At 47.4% G+C, this 6,060-nt stretch overlaps 1 pseudogene; it reads right to left on the minus strand.

Moving 5' to 3' along the window:
• Positions 1-316: 316 nt before the first annotated feature.
• LOC142443153 (kelch-like protein 7 pseudogene) lies at positions 317-1,292 on the minus strand (annotated as a pseudogene).
• Between the last annotated feature and the right edge of the window lie 4,768 nt (positions 1,293-6,060).

Genomic DNA, 6,060 nt, shown 5'->3' on the forward strand with positions numbered 1-6,060 from the left:
ACAAAAGCTGCCTCTGCAATCATTATATTAGAAATAATTATTATGAAAAATATATAGATAGGTCCTAGTAAATGCCAAAATATTTCCAAGACAAAGTTTTATAACAAAAATAAGGGAGGGGTTGGCGCATTTAATATAAATTCTGAATACATATTGTGATGGAATTCTAATAATGCTGGCTTTAGGGAATAACATACTTTATTGAATGAGACTTTTTGGAAAATGAGGGATCAATTCCTTCGTTATTTAAACTGTTCTACTTGAAGACCAAAAACGTGTGGTTAAATATACAAAATAGTTGTCAACACAGCTCATTTTAAAGAGCAAAACACGCATCAAATGAGATTTCTGCAGTTATATTCTCACGGCAGGATCGTTTAGAATATGCACCTTTTTCTAACTTTGGGTTAAAGTATCTACAAGACTGTGGTCTTCGAGGCCTTGTTCCATTTGCCAGTTCTTTCCGATCCACAGGAGACAGTAGATGCTCTCTCATTCCACTCATCACCATCTTAAGGCACTCAGGGTTGTCTTGAATGAGGGGTTCAACTCGGACGGTTTTACATCAGAAATTCTTGGAGATGAGAAGAAATCTGACGTTGGCGAGGACATCCACCATAAAAGGCTGGCGATTCGGCGCATCGTGTCTCAGGCCCCTGGCGGCAGCCTCATAAACCTGCTCTTCTGCGCTCACGGTCAGGGGTCCTGGTTGAGCAGACGTGTTACTCGCTGAGCATCCAGTTGGAGAAACTCCTCAGTTTTGGAAACGTCAGTGAAATGCTGGTGAATAAAGGCGTCTGCAGTGGCTTTCAACTCAGGACAGTCTAGACGCGCTGCTAGAATGCTTAGACCGAAACAGTTTGAAGCATCCACTTGCCCTTTCAAAAAATCAACACACATGTTCTTCACAGGCTGAATCTGTTACTGGTTTGCGGCATCCAACAGAGACTGCACGTTGTTGCTATTCACAGAGATCCTAGCAGTGTAAGCATATTCCACCAGGTGCTCAATAATGTCAGGTCGGAGTCTTTGAGTTCTACATCAAAGGACTTTGATTCCAGCGTGTCAGTTGTGAACATAACATTAAACACTGGGCTGGATGCAGCCAGGACCACACGATGAGTAGGGATCTCTCTTTCCTGATCCATGAGAGTCACATCACACAAAGTTCTGCGTCTTCGCATGTCATTCATGACCGCCATGGAGCCCGCCAACAATTTCGCTTCTTCCCAAGTAGCAGGTTTTTTCTCGGTTTTTCTCCTGCTGCTCCGCGCCACCCCAGAGGCTGACATCCTGCCTGAGCTCAGCTCACGTCCAGGGCTCACTGGGCCTGGTGTGGGCTGCAGTCTGTGGACTGAGTCTTTGCAGCTGCAGTCTCAGCCACAGCTGTGGGCCCTTAGGCGCGGACCGCCTCTTCCTGGTTCCTCCCCGAGCCCCGCCCCAGGCGCGCCAGGCCCCGCCCACCCCACCAGGCACCTGTGTTGGAGAAGCAGCAGAAATGGGCGGGACTAAAGCTGCCTTGAGAGGAAGTGAAAGCAGAGACCCTACTCCTCCCTGACCCCGCCAGCTCCTCCCACCCCGGGTCACGCCCAGAAAGGGCCGGAAGTGGCGGTGTCTTATTACGAACTCCAGTTCATAGCAAGGCTCCTACGGTCCATGCTCTGCTCCTGGTGCCAGAGAAGCTCCCACAGCCTGAGAACCTTGTTGCCGGCGCTCCCAGGTGGGAGGCTCTGGGCTCGGGACTTGCGAGTGGGCAGAGGCTATTTTAGGGTGCCCCTGCTGCACACAGCAGTCCTGCTGACTAGGGTGCAAGCGCCCTTTCTCTCCACCAGGAACCCTGCCAGCGCTTCTCTTGGTGAGAGGTGGGCGGGTGTCTCTGAGGCAGGTCCTATTTCCTCGCTTTCAGATTGGTTGGGGTTCATGGTGGGAGTCCCTGTTGGAGAAAGGGGATCAAGGCTGGGGTTTTGGGCTTCAGGGTTCCCTGGTTATCTTTGCGGGTCTCCTAACCCCCCTCCCTTGTTTCCTTCCACACAGTGACTACTCCTCCCCGAGACTCCTCCGCCTCCTCAGCTCAAAGGTGAGTCCTGGGGTCTTGTTCTGCTGACCTCCCTGTGGACCCGACCAGAGTCTGTTGTAGGTGCAAGATCTCTTGCTGGTCCGTGACAGAAACGTCCTCTCTGGCTTTAAAATATTGATGGTGGGCTTATTTCTTTATGTTTATGTTTTTATCTATATATTACAATGTTTTGTTTTTCCTTCCCACTAAAATTTGTTTCTGATCGTTATCGTTTCTGTTGGGTCTCACAGTTTGTGAAGCACAGGAGTGGATCCCTACAGATAAGAAATGATGCAAGGATTTGAAGGGGATGTCCAGTTGGGGTTGGGGTGGGTGGTGTCTGAGTTGGGGAAAGGAAGGGACTTTGGGGAGCAACGAATGAAGGAAGGAGGGAACTGAGCACTAGAACTAATGGTGATGACCGAAGTCATTTTAAAGGCGATTTAATCATGGTGGGAAAAAAGACAGTGCTGTGAAATTGATTGTTGTACTAATTGTACAGTTCTTCTTGAGATGTTTGAATGGTTGAATTGTGGGATATGTGCATTAAGTGTCCCAAAAGGTATTCAAAAAGAAAAGAAGGTCTCCATCATGAAAACCATAGAACTAAATAAACTATGCATGAGTCAAAAACCAAAGCGAAAAAATCAAACCAAACACTAGGTAGTGCCAACGTGTTTGACTTCTTTCTCTGGGACGATAACGGAAGTGGCCCTGAAACGGGCCCTTGGGTTTTGAACGTTGTGAGGCTGAAGGACAATTTACTTGGAGCTAGTGTGGTGGGCAATGGCCTTGGTGCCCTCGGTCACGGCGCGCTTGGCCAGCTGTCCAGGTAGTAGCAGGCGCACAGCCGTCTGGATGTCCCAGGCGGTGATGGTCCAGCAGTTTGGAATATGTAGTTGAGATGCCTGGTGGGTGATTTGCACGAAGGTGTCATTGGTCAACGAGTTCATGATGCCCATGACCCTGAACGAGATGCTGGAGTCCGTGTGGACCTACTTGAGCACCTTGTGCACATACACAGAGTAGGTCGCCTCACTCCTTCGCTGGCATTTCTTACTGTGCTTCCTTTGAGCCATAGCTGCAGCCTCCTTGGGGCCCCTCCTCGGGCTGGCAGGGCCTTAGTGGGGTCAGGTGGGTTGTTTGACTGGGACAGTACACCTGGAAAAGGTAACGCAGGTGTCCTAAGGCGAGCTCAGGGAGGACAGAAACTCTTGTGGAGCAGAAGGGCAAAAGTTCGCTTAGTCTTAATTTTCAGTACGAATACAGACCATGAAAGCGGGGCCTAATGATCCTTCTGACCTTTGGTTTTTAAGCAGGAGGTGTCAGAAAAGTTATCACAGGAACAACTGGCGTGTGGTGGCCAAGCATTCATAGTGACGTCACGTTTTGTTCCTTTGATGTCAGCTCTTTCAATTGCTGTGAAGCAGAATTCACCAAGCACTGGATGATTCACCCTCTACTGGGGAACGTGAGCTGAGTTTAGACCTTCTTGAGACAGATTAGTTTTACCCTAATAGGGATGTTACCATGGTAACCCTGCTCAGAAAGAGAGGAACCGCAGGTTTCCATTGGGTGTTTGTGCTTAGATGAGGAGCCAATGGGGCGAAGCTGCCTTCTCTGGGATTAAGACAGGAAGACTCTTAAACTGCAGGAAGGATAAGACACCGCCAGGGAGCCTCCATTGGGCTTGGATAACCTCCAACCCTGCTGGCCTGGGCTGTGGCTGTCTGTGGATGCGAGTCCCCACTGTGCGCTGGGACCAAAACGGTGGCAGCCCCCTCACCCGTCTGTCACACACCTCATGTTAGTGGTGATCCTGGTGCTAGAACATTGGTAGACAACCTGCTTCTCGTCAGGGTTTCCTATGGAGCAGGGAAGCTCCCTTCCTGCGATCTATTGCTGCCCTAACAGGACCTTCCAGTTGACCTCCCATGTGGCGACGAGAAAAATAAGTGTCCACTCATTCCCAGTAGAAGGGGTCATGGCTCCTAATGGATGTGCCCATGGCTCATGTACACATCGGAGCATCTCCAGCCGGTTGCCCGAGTGGGACTTCTGGTTGATCTCCCAAGTGGTGGCGAGAAAGATGACTAAGCCTCACCTAATGCCAGTCTATCCACCTTTTGCTGCAGGAGCAGCCTGAGGTCTCAGATGAGGCCAACAGGGACTTTGATAACAGGTTATTTCTCGTCTCCTAGAAAGTATTAGTGAGTGTTCTTCCAAAACTATTGTTATTTGTGAACCCAATAACTTGAACTTAAACAAACAATAAACAGGGGGGGAAAGTGTTTATTCATCCTATGTGAATAATCTGCTCTCTAGATGCCAGAATCTTTAATTTTTATTTGTCTTACAATTAGGCTGGAAGGGTCTCGTGAAATTTTATTTTGATTCAATTGCACATAGACCTTCTAAGCAGCCTGAAACCCACTCAGCTATCATTAGTCTCTTGTTCTGCTGGATCCTTTGATCTCCCATCTGACCCCTCAATGTAGAGGCCTATATGATTTACACTTCCCTTGAAAGACAAAATGTCACTTATAACCGATGACGGTGTGTTGTCCTTACACTAGAGCCCACATTCATGAAAATGCTCTGCCGTATGGCATCCTGTGTGGAGCTTAGAGAAGTGCCTTCAGCTCACCGCCAAAAGAATGGTATAATGAGGGGTAGGAAGTCCTCACTGATTTTGTTGTCACCTTGTTTGTTCCTTTTTCAACTAAAGAAACCTCTTCCCTCTTTTAATAAGAAAAATAATAACTTTGTAAACATAACTAGCATGTCTTTGTGCATGTCTTGGGCATTTATTTGTGGTTTCTGAGGATGTTGTCATATTAGCTGTCATGGAGTCAGTTCCATCTCACAGGGCCTGAGTGAACAACGGAACAAAGCACTGCACTCTCCTGTGCCAACCTCACAATTTAGGATGAACCCATTGTTGCAGTCACGTTGTTAGTCCATTCAATAGAGGGATTCCTATTTTTCACTGCCCCTCTACTTTCCCCAACTTAATGTCCTACTCCAGGGACTGTTCTCTTGATAATTTGTCCAAAGTATATTATACGAACTTTCACCATCTTTACTGCTAAGCAATCCTCTGATATTACTTCTCTGATATTACTTCTGCCAAGACACACTTGCTTTTACTGTGGCTTTCCCTGGTACTTGGGGTATTCTTGGCCAGAACTACAACTCAACCACATTGATTATTCTTCTGCCTGCCTAATTCAGTGCCCATCTTTCACATGCAGAGGAAGCCATTGGCCATAGCATGTTTTGGTCAGGTGAACCCAACCCTCAAGGTAATACCTTTTTTTAAAAATAATTTTATTGGGGGCTCCTACAATAATTCTTATCTCAATCCATACATACATCCATTGTGTCAGGCACATATGTACATTTGTTGCCATCATCATTCTCAAAACGTTTGCTTTCTACTTGAGCCCTTAATATTGGCTGCTCATTTCCCCCCTCCCTCCCTACTCTCCTCTACCTCATGAACCCTTCATAATTCATAAATTATTATTTTGTCATATGTTAGACTGTCCTATGTCTCCCACCGCCCTCTTCTTTGCTGCCCATCCCCCAGGGAGGAGGCTATTCATAGATTCTTGTAATCATTTGCCACTTTCTACCTCACATTCCCTCCACCCTCCAGGCATCGCCACTCTCACCACTGGTCCTGAATGAGTCATCTGTCCTGGATTTCCTGTGTTTCCAGTTGCTATCTGTACCAATGCACATCCTTTGGTCTAGCCAGATTTGTCAGGTAGAATTGGCCTAGACAGATTTGTAAGGTAGATCATGATAGGGGGTGGGGGGAAGCATTTAAGAACTAGAGGAAAGTTATATGTTTCATCGTTGCTACCCTGCATCCTGACTGGCTCATCTCCTCCCCACAACCCTTCAGTAAGGGGGTGTCTGGTTGGCTACTGATGAGCTTTGAGAGTCCCCTCTGCACTCATCCACATTTACAATGATATGATTTTTTGTTCCTTGAT

Source organism: Tenrec ecaudatus, chromosome 3 (genome assembly GCF_050624435.1).
Source record: "Tenrec ecaudatus isolate mTenEca1 chromosome 3, mTenEca1.hap1, whole genome shotgun sequence".
Classification (NCBI taxonomy): Eukaryota; Metazoa; Chordata; class Mammalia; order Afrosoricida; family Tenrecidae; genus Tenrec; species Tenrec ecaudatus.